Source organism: Pristiophorus japonicus, chromosome 6 (genome assembly GCF_044704955.1).
Source record: "Pristiophorus japonicus isolate sPriJap1 chromosome 6, sPriJap1.hap1, whole genome shotgun sequence".
Taxonomy (NCBI): domain Eukaryota; kingdom Metazoa; phylum Chordata; class Chondrichthyes; family Pristiophoridae; genus Pristiophorus; species Pristiophorus japonicus.
The window spans coordinates 202,619,924-202,642,874 of NC_091982.1; positions in this window are offsets into that span (position 1 = coordinate 202,619,924).

Sequence of the window (22,951 nt, forward strand, 5' to 3'; positions counted from 1 at the left end):
AAGAACATAAGAACATAAGAGCAGGCCATCTGGCCATCTGTCCCCTTCTCTGTCCACACCCCATAAACCCTCGCTCCCTCGTCATTCTGTCTATCTGCAACTGATCCAGCCTCCACAGCTCTCTGGGGCAGTGAAATTCACATAGATGTACCACCATATATACTACCATATGATACATTAATATCTAACGTCTCTCGTTCACATTTATTGGAATAGTGCTTGTTAGTGTTAGTGTTTTATCAGAAGAATCACTCAACACTCAGAGTCGGTTCCAACGCCAATGCGGCCTTTATTACACCGGTGGGGAGAGAGCCTCTGGTTAACTCCAGGCATTCCACTCTCCACCGAACAAAGGGTTTCATGGATTTTTATATGTTTTACAACAGTTTACTACAGTTACATAGATTCAATTAGATCAATAGATAGAGTTAGTCTCTCAACGTAAAGTGGCTCATGTGTTGCCAAGAGATGTGTTGCTAAGAGGTGTGTTGCTAGAAATGATTCATGTATCTTGTAACATGGTCCACGCTTCCCTTATCTTACTGTCCTTGGGTGCTGTCTTTGAGTAGCCTCCTTATCTTAATCCTGTTACCGAGTCGTATTGTCCTAACATTCACCAGAACATTTTGTCTGAGGCCTGGCTGATTAGAGACACCTGCAGAGTTTGCTTGTTCGTCCTGTGTGTGGGAAACAACAATTATTTCAGCTAACAGAAATCCCTTGAGGCTTCACAGGTAGCCATTTTATGGTACAAGTTACATATTTAGTTCTAACCTTATACGACAGGTGTAGTTCTAACCTTATCCTACAGGTGCCGTTGCCCTAGGGTGCCTAATGCCTACAACAATTCCCTCCTTTCGGTAAAGGGACTAGTCCTAGTCCCCCTTTAACCGACCCTAATTATAATCTGTTATAGTTTTGTATCACCCGGTACTCCCTGCTTCAACGTGCTGGCCAGTCACGCGATTTCAGGAGTCCCAGTTGTTTAGATCAAATCAATATAGTTCGAATTATCCCTTTCACCTATTACACGAATCTCCTTGCTTATCTGAGCTTTGGTGTTTAACCTCCGTTGTTGTGCATTATATCTGCAAGACCGGCAAGCCATGACGCCCCATGTCAATGCTAAAACTAGCTGTACTCCGACCAGTATGTGTGATATAATTCGAATCCAAGGATGGATGCTCACATTCATTCCCCAGTCCCAGTCCTTTCTCCACCAACTCTGATTTTGTAAGTCTACATCGATATCTTCTTCCAGTACTTTGATTTTAGTTTGCAGTTGGTGGTACAGCTTTACGGATTGACCCACCCTGAGCCTCAATTCCCGTAATACTTCGGTTAGATGTGGGATAGGGACCTGATCTGGCTTGTCATAATCCTGCAAATGATCGTGGAGCTGATCGGATACATTAATAACTTCGGGCTTCCGGCGCCTAACCTGGGTGATGTGTTTGCCCGATCGTGACAGGTCGTAGTGGCATAAAGCAAAAGTTCGGCTGTGGTATTGGGCACTGCAGGTCATTATACTGGTATGAACGCTCTGTGGTAGAGACGCAGTATCTTCCCTTCCCTCCGTAGCCTACCCTCGCGAAGTGCCTGTGTGCGGGCACTATTTCTAGTACACACCGGTCGGTTCGGTTAAACCCGCACTCGTCTAGCTCACCTCGGCCTACCGGGTGAGGGCATACTGTGATTTCCCCCCTTTGCTTGCATTCTGTTAGGGAAATCCCGGTAAGTATGTTGTTTCGACGAACGGCGGAGGTGGTGGTCAGATAGTAACGTATGGAGACATTTCCCGCATTACTCCGATATCGAGTTTACTACGGAGGTCCCTGTATTGAAACCGGTAGCAACATCATTAACTATTCCCCTCTTTATCCTAGGGGCTGACCCCTGTCCTCGGAATCTACTGGCACCCATTGCATCGGCAGCCTGCTGCATGACAACTTTACTTAATTGTACATTTTCCTTGACTGTTCCGTACAGTATTCCGGCATCTGGATGCCTGAAATATTGATCAGGACAGGCTCAATTTCATGTTTAACATTATCATACAATAATTCCCCTTTGTTGTACATTACAATCCCATTTTCTGGTCCCTTAGTAGTTATGGGACAAGGCAGTTCCTCGGGCAATGTAGTGGTTTTTGTGGGGCGCGGTGTCAGAGGGGGTGAGAAGCATACATACAATTATATTGCAGCCGCCCCCACCTCCTCATAGTACCCACACAGCCCCACTCCATTTTTGCGGATGACTGATTGCTGGGACTATCCAGGAGGCGCGCAAATTATGCCGAAAGTACATTCATTGGGCCCTTTGACATCCCTCTGTTTAATGCAGCTGCTCCTTATACCCGTGGAGCACTGTACACATACCCGGCTCTTATTAGGATTCACTTGTAACCATGCATTAAAATAAGTCCTGTCCTTGCTCCAGTCCTTGGCTGCTGGGATGCACATTCCATCCGTTAAATTAAACAAGACTCCATAGTTCATGTAGTTGTTTATTTCCTGAGTGCGCTGCAATCCGTTGGTATCATCCAGTGTTTGCGTGGGTCTTGAGGTTCCCAGTATCATGAATCCCCAGAGTCGGAGTCACCACTGCGGTCCCATCTTGGTGAGTGTTTTATCTGAAAATTTTAAACAGATAGCCTGGCCGTCACCAGGTGTTAGGTTCTGGTCTACTTGTGTCGCTGTCACTCTGTGGAATCGGAGGTAAGGATTAAGTTAACCATATTCTTTATAGTCGTACCATCTCTATCACTTCATGTCCCTGTCTGGGCTGCCATCGGTTTTGCGTTTGAGCCTGCTGTGCTCAAGCCTGTACGATGACCCATCTAAATATTATCCAATCAACACCAATGCCACCATTATTCCTCCAAACATCGTTGTCTGCTTTACCGTTAGGTTGGGTTTGTGGACTACACCTACCCACCGTGGGGTACATTGGCTCTATTGCCATAGGTGATGGTACTATGGCTGCGCACTGCACTATCCGTCTAGTCCTGTTTTTTTTTAAAACATCTCTTCCAGCCTGTTTATCTGAGCTTTTAACTCTTCAATTTGTTTTGTTTGAGTATCTATTTCTTTATTGTATCAGACAAGTATTATTACATAGGCTAGTTCTGTTTTTATTTTTGTTTCCTCTGTTAGGTGAGTCTTTTTTCTATTAAGAAATCCAAATTAATAATGTTCAGTATAAAACGGCTGTCAATGGAAAGGGTTAATTCCTTTCCAGGTTTGTAAGAAGACCTGTTGTCATTACGTGACTTCACGTAATCATCTGAAAAAAAAAAGTCTTTGTGCCTTCAAAACTTGCTTAGAAATTAGGAATCCGTTAAACAGCATAATAAAAATCTTCTCATCAGGGAAGACGGCATTTTAGAATAAACTCCAATGTTTTCTTAACTTCTAATTCAAGTACTTGCCAAAGAATTTTTTTTTTAAATTGATTTAAAACGAGACCACACATTTTTAATAGCAATTTTGTTTACTGAAATTCAATTTTTTTTTTAAATTTCTCTCTCAGCACAAAACTAAACAACCGTGCCAGTTCCGTTTTCTATAAGAATTTAAAAATTCAGTAAGATTCTCTAACTCCCAGTTTTTTTTTCTTTCTGTGCTGAGTTTGCATAGCTTAGATCTTTTCTCCTCGTTATCTTCAAAATCCTCCTGCTTGTTTAGACTGTTCGGGACTTTTCTTGATAAACACTGTCCATTTTGGAAATCTTTTCAAACTGCATTGAAACTTTCTCATACTTTAAAATCATTCGTTTACTTTCAAAGTGGCGTCTTTATCTTTTTATTTTCTCCATAACTGGAATAGAGTCCAGCTTTGAGGGTTTGAGGGCTGCTTTTCGTTATCTCAAAATGCTCCAGTTTCAAAGTCATTCCTAAAGCTTGCTGTTTTTAACATTTTTCAAAAGTCCCTTTTACACCTTCGCAGATAGCTCGCCACTTGCCCAGGAGTTTGACCTGATCAGATTTAATTTAATAATTTTTTTTTTTTGAATCCACCTCAGTATTTTCTGTGCCTTCTCTGAATATCTCAAAATTCCAATTCAAACTTTGTAATTTCAATCTTTATTTAAAACTTTTTTTTTTGCTAGAAGCTTTTTTTGTAAAAGCTTTCTTTATCTCATTCCGAGACTACATTTATGTCTTTCAACGCAATGTAATCAATCATTGCATGTTTTCTTTCGACAAGTAAGTGAGCGTGTCAAACAAACCTATCCTTTGTACATTTCCTAGCTCCGTAACTTATCATCCGAATAAATCCACACCTGCGTTTCTAACTTAAATGTCTTAAAACTTCCCACATACAGGACAACACTACAAAGGGTTAAAAAAAACTTTCACTCTGTTTCTAAAATAAACAGACACTTGCATTCCTCTTCCAACCAGGCTTTCGGAAACATGAAAACATTAAAAAATTCATTCCACGGTAAAAAATCACACCGGCACTTCTCATTTAAAACAGACGTTCACAAAAGTCTCTCTTCTTTCCTATTAATTGTTTTGGCCGGCTCTATTTTTGGATCCATACTTCACTTTAGACAATCACCATCAGTTTTTTTTTATAGATTAACTTCCTATGTTAATTTTACATGGGATCGCAGTATCAAGACCACAGCCTTTTTTCTTTTTGTCTTTCCGTTCCTTCTCCCACCATTCCCATTGGGCTACTGGCAGGTCCTGAGGATCCCATCCTGCTCTAATCATTTTCTCAATTAGTTTCTTTTGCTTTTCCGCCAGATGGTGGGTAAGGGACCCTTCTGATCCCCACTCGAGTTTACTACTTTATTGGCCATTCCTGGGTAGGACTAGAACCGTTAGGAATCTACTCTCAGAGGTTTGCCTTTTACCTCACACAACTTGTAGTAGACCATCTCTGGGCTGCTGTCAGGTCACAAGTCTGCTGTTACACAAACTTATACAATTCTTAAAACGCATTTAAGCAATTCCCGCAGCACTCTACATATCCTTAACGACTACCTACCACCGCTTTGTCTGTTGGTCTGACCCTGTTCACAGGTTTAGTTTCCGTTGGTCGTTGTGCACCGCCTGGTTTCTGGGGTATATTTTCAAATCACACTACTGGGTCCGGGAGATGTCGCTCGGTATCACGATCCCACGGTCTAAGTGTGTTCCCTACGCCTACTTGGTTCCTGGCTGTCACGTGGGACAAAAGTCCTCTTAATTCAGGCTCAGGCTAGGCGTTTGAGATATTAGACCGTCTCCTTGTGTCGATCAACCGGCTTCCACCTTCCGCACCCTTTACAATTAAAAATCGTTTTTTATACTCACCTGGGTTTTTCCAAGGGCGTCCAGCGACTCCTGGAAATCCTGCCGACTACGCCACTGTTAGTGTTAGTGTTTTATCAGAAGAATCACTCAACACTCAGAGTCGGTTCCAACGCCAATGCGGCCTTTATTACACCGGTGGGGAGAGAGCCTCTGGTTAACTCCAGGCATTCCACTCTCCACCGAACAAAGGGTTTCATGGATTTTTATATGTTTTACAACAGTTTACTACAGTTACATAGATTCAATTAGACCAATAGATAGAGTTAGTCTCTCAACGTAAAGTGGCTCATGTGTTGCCAAGAGATGTGTTGCTAAGGGGTGTGTTGCTAGGAATGACTCATGTATCTTGTAACATGGTCCAGGCCCCCCTTATCTTACTGTCCTTGGATGCTGTCTTTGAGTAGCCTCCTTATCTTAATCCTGTTACCGAGTCGTATTGTCCTAACATTCACCAGAACATTTTGTCTGAGGCCTGGCTGATTAGAGACACCTGCAGAGTTTGCTTGTTCGTCCTGTGTGTGGGAAACAACAATTATTTTAGCTAACAGAAATCCCTTGAGGCTTCACGGGTAGCCATTTTATGGTACAAGTTACATATTTAGTTCTAACCTTATACGACAGGTGTAGTTCTAACCTTATCCTACAGGTGCCATTGCCCTAGGGTGCCTAATGCCTACAACAGTGCTGTTCCTCCTACATATGCCAGTGCAGCGCAACAATCCCTTCTGTTCTAATAAACTTAATTGTGTTTTGCAGGACTCCCAGCTCCAGAGGCGCCAATGGAGACACACCCTCACATGCACCTGCCCCACTGCATGTATCATTCACCACGGTGGTGAAGAGGAGGAGAACACTGAGCCAGAGGAGGAGGAATACTTGGAGACAGAGGAGGATGCCCCTTGCACCCCTCTGTCTGTTGGACCTGCGGCCATGACGTTGATTTCCACTGAAGAGTAGCGGCAACAAGCGGCATGCAGTTGGCAACGACAAGGCGCACATTGGTGCTGTCGCAGACCACACAGAGGCCAGGTCAATGTCTTGAATAAAGGCCTACCCTGGATGATCATGTAGAGAGCCTGGTATGACTGTGCGAGGAGTCTGTTGCGATCAATCGTATGCAGCTCCAGGTGTTTACTGGGGTTCACGGAGAAGTTTTCCCGTGTGTCTGCTCACCAAGCGGAGGCGACGCAGCAGATGATCCACGAGATGCGTGAAAACACTGCCTCCTCCCATGCATTGCGGCATGTGTTCTTGGCAGCACATGGTGCTGCATCCCAAGGTCTTGTGACCACAAGCACCAGCACACAAGTGGGTCCGGAGGAAGCACCACCTCCTTACTCGGAAGGCGATCCCCCTGTTTTGTCTTCCCCTCCAACAGCCCCCCACCATATCCCTGACTACGACAGGAAGTGTTGCCATTGCCCACTGCATGCCAGCTTTGTAGCAGTACCCGGGGACCAAAACAGGTGGGTGAGGTAAGGAGACGCGGGGGGGTTGGGGTGTCCAGGATCTGGAGGGAAATGTGGTCGCAGGTAGGGAGGGAGATGCAATATTTTTTATATTGTACAGATTGTTCACATTGTTTATTGTTGGTGTTTTTATTGTTGTTTTACTGTTGGGGTGTGGGTGGGAAGGGGCGGTTGGGGGTGGGATGGGTGGGAGGGTGTTTTTGTGTTTGTTATTTAAAAATAACATTCAAGAGCTGTTATTTTATTAAAACAATTTTCTTTCACTTTACAATTGTTGTGCAGTGTTTTCTAATAATGTAAGTTTTAGTAAAACATGAATGCAACAGTTATAAAACAATGGCCAGGCCAGACCAAGTAAGGCTGAAACATCACTTATTAATATAAATATAATAAAACGTCTAATTGTGAGTGGATCTATCTTTAAAAGGCCCTTAAATGATTCACAAACTATCTAAGTCCCTGTTTAAGCAGCCTCCTCTCTTCCTGCGACGTTCAAAATGGTGTCCATAGTGCCGAGCTCTGTGAGGAAGACCAGGGAAAAGTAACTATTCGCCAGCGATGTTCTCGGCGAGCGATCAGCCCAGCGATGTGCTGGCGATATGCCGAAAGTTGGGCTGGGCGATGTGTGGATGATCACCTCAGCGATCAACTTGGCGATGTGAGCCGAAAGTTGGGATGTCAATTTTCCGACAATGTGCCAGCACAACTTTCCACTTTCGAGTCAAAATTGGCCATAATAGGCCTTTTTGGGCGATATATGGGCACTAGCCCAGTGATGTGAAGTGGAAAGTCGAGCCCTTTGGGTCTTATTATGCCTACTATTTTGAACATAGATTGGCACCAGTTCAAAACTGGCCTAAATGCAGGAAACTCACATTCTCTGATCTTTTGGATAGGGCTATGTTAAGGAGCCAAGTGTAATTCAGAAGTGAAGTACTTGGCCTGACACAATACCGGAATAAATCAGTTGAAACTTTTTATGCAATAATAGATGAATACATTTTCCACCACGCCAAGCTGAGGAAACAAAGGTGGATGATTACAGGGAATATTGAAGGTCAAGTCCATCAGTTCATCAGCCCAAAACCTGCCTCTTACTCTGTTATAAATAAGCATAACTGGCTAAAGCAGTCTGTTGAATGATTCATTCATGGGTCGATGGGGCAAGGCTGCTACTTTTGTTGTAACTATTTTTTGAATTTTATTCTGAATACATTTTTGACGGCTGAAAATTATTGTATTAATATCTGATTTTCAGAAGAAACAATCAATTATCAGGACAGCTGACTGGTAATTTTAGAACGTGGAGAGGATCTTTGTAAAAGGAAACCAATTGGAGATAGGCTTTAAGAGCTCATAAATGTACATGATACTGTACAGTAGAATCTCAACACCACTGATGAGATAGCATTTGTCAAGCTAAACTATTATAAATTGATTTTTGAAAATACCTTTCAACAAATCAGCATTTAATACTTAAACATGAGGTGATTAAATTTGTCATAAACAATTAGTTTATTGATGTATAATCTGTTCTGAACATGTTTTCTAGTGTCTTTAACTGGAGATAGGTAATTAATCAACCACAACAATTTTAATTATTATATCATTAGCTAAATTGGAAAAAATATGAACACTGAGAAATTCATAACAGGACTGGTGATAAAAGGTTACTATCCAGATGCAAGGATAATTAAAAAGTTTCAGCTTAGAAAAGGCCAGGATATTTTGTTGAATGCTACTTTATATAACTGATGGTTTATTTCTTTTTAGCCAAGATACAGTTGTGTGATAACTGCATTCTGTTTGGTGTACTCCATATAATCGATCAGTACTTTTAAATCAATGTCAAGGGACACAAAACTCAGAGGCCATGAAATTCGTCACCTTAGCATCAGCAATTAAGGCCGCTTTCAGGAAGAAAATGGTAGCCGCTTTGCTTTCGGCAACTTCCGGAGCAGCCTGCGCTGGTCGCCATGTTGAGGGTGTTAGCGCCGGTGTGATGTATGTGTGTCAGAGTAGACAGAACGTGATGCTGATTTGAGGCATGACCTGCCATTTTAAATGTCGCCTTTCCAAACAACGCCATCTCCTAAACACGCACAGCTGAATGTGCATTAAGCTGCACTCATTGGGCCCAAGTTTCCACACGATAAAAAACGGGCGCCCCTCTGAGCTGGGCGCCCATTTTTCGTGACTAAAACGGCGCCGGAAAAAAAACGAGCGATTCTGGAGAGTTTTGCAGCTCCTTGTCTGCTTGGCGTGGCGCCCAGGGGGGCGGAGCCTACACTCGCGCCGATTTTGTAAGTGGGAGGGGGCGGGTACTATTTAAATTAGTTTTTTTCCTGCTGGCAACGCTGCGCGTGCGCGTTGGAGCGTTCGCGCATGCTCAGTGTGAAAAAAAACATTGGCACTCGGCCATTTTTGTAGTTCTTTGTAGCTGTTTAGTTTTTGAACATTTTTTAATAAAAGTACATTGCCATCAGCACTGAGGCTTCTTGTAGCAGTGAGAAGCCTCAGAAAGTTGAGGCAGCCGTTTCCCGACGACCTCCCCCTTTTGCCGTCGGGAAATGGCTCCTCAATTTTTGAGGCTTCCTGCAGCCTTCTCTCTTTCCCGCCAGCCGTCTGGAACGGCTCCCTTCCCTTCCCCCCCCCCACCGCGTTCGGTCGGCTCCCTTCCCTCCCCCCCGCGTTCGGTCGGCTCCCTTCTCTCCCTCCCGCCTGCGTTCGGTCGGCTTCCTTCCCTCCCTCCCGCCCGCGTTCGGTCAGCTCCCTTCCCTCTCCCTTCCCTCCCCCCCCCGCGTTCGGTCGGCTGGCTCCCTCCCTCCCGCCCACGTTCGGTCGGCTCCCTTCCCTCTCCCTTCCCTCCCCCCCCCCCGCGTTTGGTCGGCTGGCTGGCTCCCGCCCGCCCGCGTTCGGTCGGCTCCCTTCCCTCCCTCCCGCCCGTGTTCGGTCGGCTCCCTCCCGCCCGCGTTCAGTCGGCTCCCATTCCCTCCCCCCCCCCGCGTTCGGTAACGGCTGCCTCGTTTTGTGAGAATAAGGTACTTCACAAAGCACCTGCACTTTAAAAAGTGCAGACAGCCCTTCACTCTCAGGCAACGTTTAAATACAAATCAGACGTCCCATGATATTGGTCCCCCGTTGAGCGCTGAGCCAACCAGCAGCGTGTTGAGAGCTGTGCTCAGCGCTGCAATCATGTTAATGAGCAGGCAGTATGAACTTCACAACGGGCCTGGACAGATCACGCATCATGATCCCCGCACCTGTTTTCGAGTCTTATCCAATTTAGCCCCAGGGAGTGCAACATTAATGTTGATAATAAATCAAACGAGAATGATTGCCATGTGAAGTGATCTGTTACAGTATTCATTTAACCAAAGATTCCTCTTATTTGTTCTTAATCAAAATTCCTTTGATTCCCAATTTTTCTTTCCCACTGATTAATTCAGAAATCGATAAACAATGGCCAATTTTGTTATAGACATAGAAAATTACCTGAAAATATTGTCTTGTTAAAATAAAGTAAACATTATTAGATCACTGACTACTATATATGAAATTTTAAAAATTCCATAGAAGACCCACATATATTATAGATTGAAATAAGATAACAAACCATATTCTATTATTATTTAAATGAGAATTTTATTATATGATAATGCATATTATTGTCTGATTAATAGGGAAAACATTATTTAGCTTTTTTTTAGTTTGAGTCTTGAGGGATTAGATTACGTTGGGTCAATAGGACTGAAGCTGAGTGTAATCTCTCTAAGATGAAATTGATGGCTGTCCTTGAGTCACTTCATGCAATGCTACATCATAAATTACATGCCCAAGGCATCCATTGCCAGGTTTCTCAGGTTATATGTGGCTGGATATTCACATAGGACATCAGAGCGCTAAGAATCTTGAGTATAATGGCATCCTGTGAAAGCTATTATTATAATGTGTGAATGGAGCAAAATCGTTTACACTGTTTTATCAGTGGCTTGATTACAGATGTTGACCAGTCTTCTTCTACATTAATCTCTCAGTATATAAAAAATGAATATTCTTTGCTTTAGCAGTTGCTCCTGCACATTAAAGATAAAATTCTACTCGCCTATAATGTCTTGAATTCAATGGTGTTCTAGCAAACCTTTCGTTACTGGACTCAAGTAAGTTGTTTGACAATATTGACACAGTGATAAAGTCACAAACATATGTTTCTGGACAGCTCGGTATGTGGAAAATGAATCTAAGTCTCATAAGAGATTTATGGCAGGACTAAGAATCAGATCTCAATTTTCTCCAACACTTGAATTCCACTTTGAAGATTTAAAATTGGGGATATTTATGAAACTGTGTCTAAAGTTCAGTTCTTCATTGCAGTAAATTGTGCATAAGATCCCGTCCACCCACCCCCACCACCAGCCCCCCCTCCCCCCCCCACCCCGCCAAGAAAGCAACAATATATTCCTCTACTATACCAACTGAGAAAAACTGAGGTAACATCAACAAAGATATGAGGAATATCCGATGCATAAAATTTAAATAAATTTGCACTTCTTGCTGTGACTGCTGATACCAAAGGTAACAACCCATCACTCAGCAAGACAGTCTTGGATAGAGAAAATAGTCATATACTTACACAGATGCTCTGTGCACATAAAGGGTGCACTGTCAAAAAATTCAACTGACCCCAACTGCACAAAAAATATGTTTTCACGAACTAAACTGGAATGGAGCAGTTTAACTAAAGTTAATTTATGTTGAGGGACAATTTCTGCAAGGTTATTCTGAGCTCCCATCATAACTTCAGTGGAAGATTAGCAGAACCCCTAGTGAAATGGGACACATGTGCAATTTTAGCAATTTACAACATTTTTCTAGGCATTCCCCCAATATTTTGCTGAGAAAATAATGGGAAATCGAGAGAATTCATGTAGAAATTTCAGGCGATTGTATTTAAAAATCACCTAATATGTAATCAGATAGGGAAAGGGTGAAGGATTTCTAGCTATGAAGGAATTCTAGCCTTGAAGGGATGACCCTGGATAAGTTACCTTCTAACTTCTTAAAATAAGACAATTGTTGAAATAGCAGTCAGCTCAGTTGAATTGACTAATTTGGTGTGCCCACCGCATAAACAAAGAACAGCTGCCCTTTGACCATAGCTTGGTAATCTGACACTCAACAATTGTTGGAACAGTAGTTAGTTCAGCTGAATTGACTAAATTTGAAGTACCTATTGCATAAACAAGACCAATTCTTGTGACCCTGGATAGTTATTTTATAATGTCTTAACAACTGTCAAGTGCCCACCGCAAATGGCACCTGCCCTTTGACTATAGATGGTAACCTCACAATGGTCATATGTTGACACAGTGATCAGCTGGATGCAAAAGTCAGCTAAAATATAACTAGCGTTGATTAACTTGATCAACAAGAAATGCTTGCAGCTAGGATGAAAAATAACCGTGAAATGTATAAATATTGAGAGCTCGGATGAGATTTTTTAGATGTGCTTAGACCCGCTTAGACTCAGTCAAGAGATGCTTAAGCATCAGAGCGGGGCAGAGGCATCGTGCCAGCTCTATAGTCTTCTACCACTCAGGGATTTAAGGTAAATGCTACCTTGATAATTGATGGATATCCTGCTTAAACAATTTTAAGAACTGTAATACTGTAACAAAATTTAGATTTAAAAGTTAAATTCTCTACTAGAAATAAGATTGTATTTTTCACATTTTTAAAGCACAGTTAATATTGCGATCGACTGTCTCACCAGCTGTATATTGCAGATCGGTTCTTTAGTACACCTCTGTATATTTTAGAATTGTCTCTTATAGTCCGTTGTATCACTAACTCGTGAACCATATCTCCGTACACTCTTTTGGTGAAGAGGTGCATTACTGAGGAGAGACCCCAAGACCCTTACAATATCCGGGACATTATAATCTGGCTGAAACTTTCTAAAAAGTGCTATCTGGAGGACAGTAACATTCTCGGATTGTCCCTTTCCTTTGGAGAGGGATAGACCAAACCTTCAGACCTATTCAGTGTCTTTTGGATTTGGCGACCTGAACCTTAAGTTGAGAGTGAACACCTGGAAAGTATGTCTGATCCGGGATTATCCCATAGGGGCGAGGATTGTAATTTCACCACAGAAGGTGCCTAACATGCATTGGAGTTGATACAAAACCCTATACTTATATTTATATCGATATATATCCTTTAGATTATTAAATGTAGAAGGAATGTTTTACTGACAGTGGTACTAAGAAGCAGATTTAAGTCTCTAGAGACAACAAGTCCCTGATCAGGCCTTGTAGAATTTAAATCAGAGCACCCTCAATATAACATTGAGGTTTAGAAATTTCTTATAAAGTTTATATTAAATCCTATCCGAGGTTAGGTCCTGACAAAATCGTAAACCCTGGTGGAATTGGCCAAGTCTTTCCATTAGGAAATTGAAATGATTGCTTTGTTAGAGGAAATAATCCTATCCCTATACCTCCATGAGATCAAGTAATAGTCTTTGAAATATAAGTTTTTGATGCCAATGGAGCCATTAGAACCCATGGCACAATCAATATTGCTCCCCAGAACCAGGGGATGCAAAATATCCAATGGGATAAACAAACAAATTCTCCAAACCCACAAAATTCCTAATGGTAAGGTGCACACCCACAGAATTGAGAGGCCTAATGAACGGCACCAACAAGGCGGAGGAAACCATGGTCAAATCTTAAGGACCCGGAGCAGCATGTTCCTGGGGGCCATGGATTCCGGTTAAGGTGGTAAGCTCATGACAAAATAAATGAACAGAATCTTCAAGAAGACTTTAGACAGCTTAGAATCCAATGCAGAAAGGCACTAGCTTGAGTGTATGCCAATGCTGGAGGCACAGGACTTGTTGGTCCAGTAAGCCAACCCCAGCAAACACACATTGTGCCCCTAGGTCAAGTAAACCTAAGCTCTGATGATACAAGGATAGGCAGGAAAGCAAGTTGTGATGAGGACGCAAAGAATCTGCAAAGGGATATAGATCGGCTAAGTGAGTGGGCAAAAATTTGGCAGGTGGAGTGATGTGGGAAAATGTGAGGTTATCCACTTTGGTAGGAAAAATAAAAAAGCAAATTATTATTTAAATGGAGAGAAATTACAAAATGCTGCAGTACAGAGGGATCTGGGGGTCCTTGTACATGAAACACAAAAGTTAGCATGCAGCTACAGCAAGTAATTAAGAAGGCAAATGGAATGTTGGCCTTTATTGCAATGGGATTGGAGTATAAAAGGGAAGTCCTGCTACAACTGTTGGTGAGACTACACCTGGAGTACTGCTTACAATTTTGGTCTCCTTATTTAAGGAGGGATATACTTGCATTGGAGACAGTTCAGAGAAGGTTCACTAGGTTAATTCCTGAGATGAAAGGGTTGCCTTATGAAGAAAGATTGAGCAGGTTGGGCCTATACTCATTGGAGTTTAGAAGAATGAGAGGTGATCTTATTGAAACGCAAGATTCTTAGGGGGCTTGTCAGGGTAAATGCAAAGAGGATGTTTCCCCTCGTGGGGGAAGCTTGAACTAGGGGGCATAGTTTCAGAATAAGGGGTCGCCCATTTAAAATGGAGATGAGGAGGAGTTTCTTCTCTCAGAGGATCGTGAATCTGTGGAATTCTCTACCCTGGAGAGCTGTGTCGTCTGGGCCATTGAATATATTTAAGATGGAGATAGACAGATTTGTAAAGATAAGGGAGTCAAGGGTTATGGGGAGTGGGCAGGGAAGTGAAGTTGAGGCCAAGATCAGATCAGCCATGATCTTATTGAATAGCGGAACAGCTCGAGGGGCCAAATGGCCCACTCCTGCTCTTATTTCTTTTGTTCTTATGTTCTTATGTCTCTATATGCACCATGGTAGACCTGGAAATACGAACCAGGAAAAATCCTGCTGGATTCTAACCAACCTTGATAAGCTGGAAACCTGTTGCCAAGGCTGGAATGCCCAACACCTAAGGCAACTCCTACAAATTATACTAAATTCAAACTTAATTCCCCCATTAAACCAGTGTAACAACTGGATTTAAATATATGCCTTTGTTCTCATGGCAACTAAGGGAGGGTGTGTAATGGGTTCCATCAAGGAACTACTAACTGATGTGTCCAAAACTAAAGGGTTTGTAGCTGCCTACAGATTGGAAAAGTACTCACACAGGATAACTAGGACATTGTCCATAGTTGCCTAACTAACCAATACCAAGATACCGCCCTCAAACTGACCTATGAGGGTGCTCTAAATCATTATCGAGATATTAAACAAAAATGGGATAATGTCGAATGCATTATCCAATTAAATCATGATCTATTAGATCTACCCAAACTAAGCCTATAGTGAGACCAGCAACTAGAGATAGAAATACCGGAGAAGGTACCTTTGGTACTCAGAAAAAAGGACCGCCTAGACCCAAGTCTGAAGCCCACACTGCCCGGACACAAACTCATGGCTAAGATCCCCAGGAGGGCATTCCAGAAGGTCTATGCCCCCAACTCGCCCACAGCAAGAGATAGATTTCTCCCTGGAAAGATGGGATAGACATGGGGCCAGACCTCGAAGGGAAAGCAAAGGACAGTGGGATCCCTTTGGGGACAAACTTTATGCTGGCCAAAACTATCAGAGAGTCATGGGAGGATACTGGGATGACCGGAATAGGGATCGAAGAGATTTCCGGCAGGACCAACATCCACCCCCAAAGGGAGGATCGTTGAGATAATAGACGTCCAACAGACCCCCTAAGGGATCTGGAAAAAACAATACCCTCAAAAGGGAGGAACAAGAATCAGTCAAAATGGTCAAAAGTAAGACCGAAAATGAAACTCAGGACTCTGAGGATAATCAATCTGAGGATTGAAGGCCTGGCACCCAGCCAGGGCCCCTATGCTCTGGCCACCTTATGCACCAGCAAACACGTGGAGGTCCTGTATGATAGGGGACCCCAGAATTATAAAAACTAAATGGACAGATTTAGGGAGCCCAATTTATAAATAAAACATTATGGGGATTCACACAAGGTAAGACCCAAATAATTGAATTTTACAAAATACCTATTACTGTGTACGGAATCACAGTCACCCTAGTGGTAGGACTGGTACCAAAATTGGCCTGTTCCCTCATTATAGGACAACCAGACATGAAACATTACCTTAAAATCTCAATCAGGCCTGGAGAGGCATTCACTGACCAGGATGTCAGGGAAAAACACATTCAGACACAACTTGATCAAACTTGCCTAGAAGGGGGAGAAAAAGACCTTCTAGAATGACTCATTAATAGGTTTCATCAAGAGGTACAGATGGCCATAGACCTGGAACAAAGGGACTTACAAGTCCCCCTCAATATTCACCTCAGGTCATCACCAAAATGACAGTTGCGGATGTTTACAATGAAAAGAGCATTGTACCCATTCAGTTCCATTCTTATAACTTTTCTAAAGTTGAAAGGAGGTACATTAATAAAGAAAGGGTCATGACTATGGTAGTCCAATGCCTCATCAAGGCAAGAACCCTTCAAGGGAATACCCCATTACCATCGACACTGAGATTCCTGACTTGAGATCAGTGCTGAGGATGGCCTCTGATGAAATAAAGCACTCAGATCTGATATGATAAATGTTCCTACACTCTCCACAATCATTCTTGAATGATCCTACACTCATTTTTAAATTCCTATCCTCGGAAATGGACTTAGAGTATCTCCCCATCGTGGGGGATGATGATACGAAGGAAGGAATCAAACACATGCCTATGAGGCCACTTACAGAGTACCATCAAGTCATTTACTGTGATGGGTCGTCAATTAAAAAAGGGACATCCCAACAATCCTCAGATGGGATGGAGATAGTAGTAGGGCTTTTGAGATTCTTATTCTTTTTATCCATAAGAATTACTGTCCCTACCCCTTGGCCATCAGACAGCACAATATGCTGAAGCAGCAGTACTACGGTATGCTTTAGAAAAGACAGACGCTATTAAACCCACATTAATCTGTACAGATAGCGACTATTGTAACAGAGGATATAACCAGGACCTAGTGTTCTGGGAACAAACAAAAAAAGTTTACCAATCATGTGTTATGTTCAGAATAACTCCACAAGACTGTTCAAACCATTGTGACCTTGGTCTCTTTAATGTAACTCCAAAGTGAGGAAGCAGCATGGTGGATTGCCTTTTATACCTATTTGCCCAGGGTGCACAGGTGACCCTTAGGTATCCCACAGGTGTTCCCCCTGGTGGCAAGTCTTACACATTGGTGAGGTTTGCATACATAACATCACTCCTCCCCCAAAATATTATGTACAAGTTATTTACAGGTTGCTGCACGGCAGTGCGGCTGGTCTGGTCGGACTGTCGGGCATGGTGGGTTCATCCCAACGGTTGACAGCAAGGTCGATTGCTGGTTGGGTGCGTGTTGGTGGATCATAGATGGTAAAGTCTTCTTCAAACTGTTCTTGTGTCAGTGAATCGCAGTTTGGTCTGATCCAAGTGCTTTCTGCACGTTTGCCCATTCAACAGTTTAACAACAAACACTCTATTCCCCTCCTTGGCTAAAACAGTGCCAGGAATCCATTCGGGACCATGACTGTAATTGAGAACAAACACAGGATCATTAACCTCAATGTCACGTGATACAGCTGCGCAATCGTGGTACGCATTATGCCGGTGCCGCTGGGTTTCCACGTGATCATTGAGGTCCGGGTAGACGAAGGAGAGCCTGCTTTTGAGTGCTCTCTTCATTAACAATTCCGCAGAGGAAGCGAGTTGGGGCACGTCCGGTAGCTGAGCAGGACCTGAGATAACCAAGTCTGCAAGGAGCCGTCCGTTACACGTTTTAAGCTCTGCTTGATGGTTTGGACTGCCCGTTCTGCTTGACCATTGGATGCAGGCTTAAATGGGGCAGACCTGACATGCATAATGCCATTGCGGGTCATGAACTCGTTGAATTCCGAGCTGGTGAAACACAGTCAATTGTCACTAACAAGGATGTCGGGCAAACCATGGGTGGCGAACATGGCCCTGAGGCAGTGGACATACATGATAACATTATTATATTTAATCCATTTAGAGTAAGCGTCCACTGCTACTAGAAACAACTTTCCTAGAAAAGAGCAAGCAAAATCTATGTGGACCCTGGACCACGGTTTGGGGGGCCATGACCACAGGCTCAGTGAGGCCTCCCTGGGTGCGTTGCTCAACTGTGAGCAAGTGTTGCAATGGTGTACGTATGACCCCAATTTGGAGTCAATGCCAGGCCACCAAACGTGCGACCTGGCGATAGCCTTCATCATGACTATGCCTGGGTGGGTACTGTGTAGCTCGCGTATAAACATTTCCCTGCCTTTTTTTGGCAAAACCACGTGATTACTCCACAGGAGACAATCCGATTGGATGGACAATTCATCCTTATGTTGGTGGAACGGCTTAATTTCATCTTGCATTTCCCCGGGAACCGCCGACCAGCTCCCATTAAGGATGCAGCTTTTTACTAGTGATAGCACAGGGCCTTGGCTAGTCCAGGTCCTGATCTGGTGAGCCGTGACGGGTGACCCCTCGCTCTCAAAAGCATCCATTACCAAAACCTGGTGGTGGGCAATGGTAGCCAACTGAGGGCGTCAGTGCAGTTCTCAGTGCCTGGTCTGTGGCGGATTACATAGTCATACACAGACAATGTTAATGCCCATCTTTGGATGCAGGATGAAGCATTGGTGTTGATACTTTGCTTTCTGAGAGCAGTCAAGTAAGCGGTTTGTGGTCGGTTTCGAGCTCGAACCGGAGATCAAATAGGTATTGGTGCACTATCTTAACCCCGTATACACATACTAGCACTTCTTTCTCAACCATATTGTAGGCTCTTTCAGCCTTGGATAAACTTCTGGATGCATATGCAACCGGTTGCAGTTTGCCTGACACATTTGCTTGCTGTAACACACAACCGACTCCGTACGACGACGCATTACAAGCTAGTACTAAACGTTTACATGGGTCATACAATACAAGTAACTTGTTAGAGCATAGCAGGTTTCTGGCCTTATTAAAGGCTGTTGCTTGAGATTTTCCCCAAACCCAGTTGTCACCCTTGCGTAGCAATAAATGCAAGGGTTCCAGCAAAGTGCTCAACCCCGGCAGAAAGTTACCAAAATAGTTGAGGAGTTCCAGGAACGAACACAGCTCCGTCACATTCTGTGGTCTGGTGGCATTCTTGATGGCCTCCATCTTGGAGTCCGTGGGTCTGATGCCATCTGCTGCAATCTTTCTCCCCAGAAATTCGACCTCTGGCGCCAGGAAAACACACTTGGAGCATTTCAGCCTGAGTTCCACTCTGTCCAGTCGCTTTAGAACCTCTTCCAGGTTGTACAAGTGTTCGGTGGTGTTGCGACCAGTGATCAAGATGTCGTCTTGGAACACCACAGTGCATGGAACCGATTTCAGCAGACTCTCTATGTTCCTCTGGAAGATGGCCGCAGCTAAGCGAATCCCAAAGGGGCATCTATGGTACACGAACAGTTCTTTGTGCGTGTTGATGCACAACAATTTCTTTGACGGTTCAGCCAGCTCCTGTGTCATGTAAGCAGAGGTTAGATCTAGGTTGGTGAATGACTTTCCCCTTGCTAGCATTGCGAATAGGTCCTCCGCTTTAGGTAGTGGGTACTGGTCCTGTAACAAGACTTGGTTGATCGTTACCTTGTAGTCCCCGCAGATTCTGACCATCCCATCGCTCTTTAGCATCGGCATGATTGGACTGACCCACTCATTGAACTCGACTGGCGATATGATTCTCTCTCATTGAAGTCTGTCCAGCTCGATCTCAACTTTCGCATCATATATGGGACTGCTCGGGCCTTGTGATGAACAGGCCGTGCCCCAAGAACAAGATGGATCTGCACCTTGGCACCTGTGAAGTTGCTGATACCTGGCTCAAATAACGCCGGGAATTTGTCTAGCACCTGGGCAAACGAGGCATCATCTACCGAAGACAGTGCTTTGATGTCGTCCCAGTTCCATCGGATCTTTCCTAGCCAGCTTCTGCCGAGCAGCATTGGCACATCGCCCGGAACAATCCATAGTGGTAAATCACGCAACATTCCGTCATACGATACTATTAGTGTTAGTGTTTATCAGAAGAATCACTCAACACTCAGAGTCGGTTCCAACGCCAGTGCGGCCTTTATTGACGCCAGCGGGGATGAAGTCACAGGACTGGATCCAGGCTTCTCTCCGCCGAACAAAGAAACTCATCGATATTTATATGTTTTACAATAGTTCTTTACAGTTACTCAGTCCACTTCGGCTGGACACAATCCGATCATAACGATTATAGATTACATATAGGTTTCTTTAAGCCAATAGAATTTCCCTGATACCTCAGGAACTGCATGTTCGGGTTTTGTCAGCTCGGGCTGATTAATGACCTCGTTATGTGAGGCAGATTCTCCCCTTATCTCTCTTCCTTGGACTTCGGCTGTGTGAAATCACTGGTTCATTGTATCCAAGGCATTCCTGGTAGTGGGCCTCACAGGGTCATTGCTCGGTCATTGCTCGGTCAGTCCCAGTTCATTACTTGACTAACGGGGTTCCCATCATGCTTGGGCAGCCATTTTATATGTGGCCGTTTTAAACTTATATGAGTTTAGATATATTCAGCAGGTGCCTAATGCCTAGTGTTTTATATATTCAGCAGATGCCTAATGCCTACAACAATTCTTTCACTGCCGCACCGCCCATAACAGGTATGAATTCTTTATTGCAGTGTTGTGTGAATCAGGCTCAGTTTTGGCCTCTGTGCCTTGCTGCCCCAAAGTTTCTCAATAGCCTTCTGGCTCATGATTGATTGACTCTCCCCCGTGTCCAATTCCATGGAGACTGGAATGTCATTAAGTTTAATTTTTAACATTATCAGAGGGCTTTTGGTGGTAAAGGTGTGTACCCCATGCACTTCCTCTTCATCCTGAGGTTGAGTAGCCTCCCCTGCTCATTCAGCGTGATCTGCGCTGGATCGGTCGTCCTCTGCTGACTCTGCCACGTGGTGAGTCAGAGGTTCTTTGCACATTCGCTGGGGGTGCCCCATTGTTCCACAGCCCTTGCACACATAGTGCTTGAATCGACATTGATGGGCTCTATGACTGCCCCTGCAGCGCCAACATGGTGTTAATGGATATGCATTCACACCCCACAGCAGCCTTTGAGTCACTCTAGGCTTGGCCTCTGCAGTCATGTACAGTTCTGCCTGCTGAAGGCATTATTTTATGCACAGCACTTGCCGGTGAGCTTCGATGCTGTGAAGATATCTGTCTCATATTGTCGCTAGTGGATATGAAAGCCCTGGGCTATCGCGATGGCCTTACTCAAATCTAGGGATTCAGCAGACAGCAGCTCGCGAAGAATGACCTCGTGGTCGATTTCATGCATGAAAAAGTCCCGAAACATTTCCCCCAAAGTTCTGGCAAATTCGCACTGTCCTGCAAGGCGCCTTAGGTCGGTGACAAAGCTCACCACATTCTGGCCCTTGGAGCGATGGTGCGTGTAAAAGCGATACCTGGCCATTGGATGCTCTCCTTCGGTTTGAGATGTTCCCGAACCAGCGTGCACAGCTCTGTGTAAGTCTTGTCCATTGGTTTGATCGGTGCCAGCAGATTTTTTGACGAGGTGATATATCAAAGATATATGGTGAGGAGAATCGCCCTGCGCTTGACCGCCATCTCAGCCGTGTCCAGCTCATTGGCCACAAAGTACTGGTCGAGACGCTCAACGAAGGCTTCCCAATCATCACCCTCAACAAATCTCTCAAGACTACCAACAGTAGCCATTACCGCATGAAAGTTCGTCATCTGTAATTCGTCGGCAATTGTTATGTTCAGAATAACTCCACAAGACTGTGTTGTAAGCTCAAACCATTGTGACCTTGGTCTCTTTAACGTAACTCCAATGTGAGGAAGCAGCATGGTGGATTGCCTTTTATACCTGCTTGCCCAGGGTGCACAGGTGACCCTTAGGTCTCCCACAGGTGTGCCCCCTGGTGGCAAGTCTTACACATTTGCATAAATAACATAAGGGTAAACCCATAAAACATAAGTCATTGTGGGAAGACATTCTCCGTTCGAGGACAGAGAACAAAATCGCCAGATAATTCATGTAAATGGGCATACCACTGGAACAGTACACTCGAAGGGCAACAATATTGCAGACGAACATGCGAAACCTTCGGTCTACATGACACCACCTCCAGACAAAATTAGTGTTATCACTAAAACAGAAAGAGCAGCTAATCAGGTTGAGGAACTGATTCAGCTATTAGACCCAACAAAAGAGAATCCACCAGGATATCCATCAAAGTATTCTTACTTGGAAACCCCTACTGGTATTGTGCTAGTTAAGTTGCCCAAGGGAAACCGAGACATGCCCCCAAGTCACAAACAAGAACAGTTTGTAAAAGAAACTCGCAAGGGCATAGGTCAAGCACATTGTTGTGCCAGAACAACATTCTGCAAATTAACTTCTTTGTATTGGTGGCCAGGCATGCTTAACGCCTGTAAAACATTTGTGGCAAATGTGCAATTTAACTGTGCAATTTAACTAATAAGTCATCACTTATTAAGCCATCACCATTGGCTCCTGTGAAAGCTACTAAACCAATGGAAAAATTATTTATTGATTTCATTGGACTACTTTGGGATACAGACATGTTCTCGTTTGTGTTGATGGATGCACTTCTTTCTGCTGGTTGGTCCCCACAAAAACTGTTTCAAGAAAGGTACTTGTCAATGCTATTACTGACATAATTATTGTAGCTGGTGCACCCAAAATCCTGCACTCCGAACAAGTTGGAGCTTTTGTATCCAAGGTCTTCAAAGACTATTGCAAACAAAGGGAAATTGGGTTAGAGCACAGCACACCATGTCATCCGCAATCGGTGGGACAGGTGGAACGTAAAAACCAGGAAGTAAAAAAGTTGTGATCAAACTGTTGAGAATAAGAGGAAATAAGTGGACTGCCATCATATTGGAAGTGCAGCTATCACTTAATAATGTGTCCACATCTGCATCAGGGATAGTGACCCCTAAAACTCCATAGTATCTAATATATGGAGTTGAGATGCATACACCACTTACCCATGATTCTTTTATTGTCTCGACACTCT